Source organism: Bison bison, unplaced genomic scaffold (assembly GCF_000754665.1).
Source record: "Bison bison bison isolate TAMUID 2011002044 unplaced genomic scaffold, Bison_UMD1.0 scf7180017864162, whole genome shotgun sequence".
NCBI lineage: Eukaryota > Metazoa > Chordata > Mammalia > Artiodactyla > Bovidae > Bison > Bison bison.
This window is the reverse complement of record NW_011494734.1, coordinates 1,894,915-1,895,929: the sequence shown is the minus strand read 5'-3', so window position 1 is coordinate 1,895,929 and position 1,015 is coordinate 1,894,915.

The following is a 1,015-nucleotide window of genomic DNA, read 5'->3' as shown; positions in this document are numbered from 1 at the left end:
TTCCAAAATTATGTTGATAAAATTTACTAGAGTGGACGTCATTGTCTGGTTCCTGATCTTAAAGTACTTTCAGCTTTTCACCTTTCAGTATGACATCAGCTGTGGGTCTGTCACGTGTTTCCTTTCTTATATTGAAGTATGTTTTCTCTATGTCTGTTTCTCGAGAGTTTTATCATAAATGGGTGTTGAATTTTGTAAGAAGTTTTTTTTTTTGCATCTATTGAGATGATCGTGTGGTTTTTATTCTTCAGTTTGTTAACATGGTGTTCAGTTCAGTTCAGTCACTCAGTCGTGTCTGACTTTTTGCAACCCCAGGGACTGCAGCATGCCAGGCCTCCCTGTCCATCACCAACTCCCAGAGTTTACTCAAACTCATGTCCATTTAGTCAGTGATGCCATCCAACCATCTCATCCTCTGTTGTCCCCTTCTCGTCCCACCTTCAAACTTTCCCAGCATCAGGGTCTTTTCCAGTGAGTCAGTTTTTCACATCAGGAGGCCAAAGTATTGGAGTTTCAGCTTCAAGATCAGTCCTTCCAATGAATACCCAGGACTGATCTCCTTTAGGATGGACTGGTTGGATCTCCTTGCAGTCCAAGGGACTCTCAGGAGTCTTCTCTAACACCACATTCATAAACATCAATTCTTCTGCACTTAGCTTTATTTATAGTCCAACTCTGACATCCATACATGACCACTGTAAAAACCATAGCCTCGACTAGATGGACCTTTGTTTGCAATGTAATGTCTCTGCTTTTGAATATGCTGTCTAGGTTGGTCATAACTTTCCTTCCAAGGGGTAAGTGTCTTTTAATTTCATGGCTGCAATCACCATCTGCAGTGATTTTGGAACCCCCCCCAAAATAAAATCAGCCACTGTTTCCAGTGTTTCCCCCATCTATTTGCCATGAAGTGATGGGGCCAGATGCCATGATCTTCGTTTTCTGAATGTTGAGCTTTAAGCCAACTTTTTCACTCTCCTCTTTCACTTTCATCAAGAGGCTCTTTAGTTCCTGT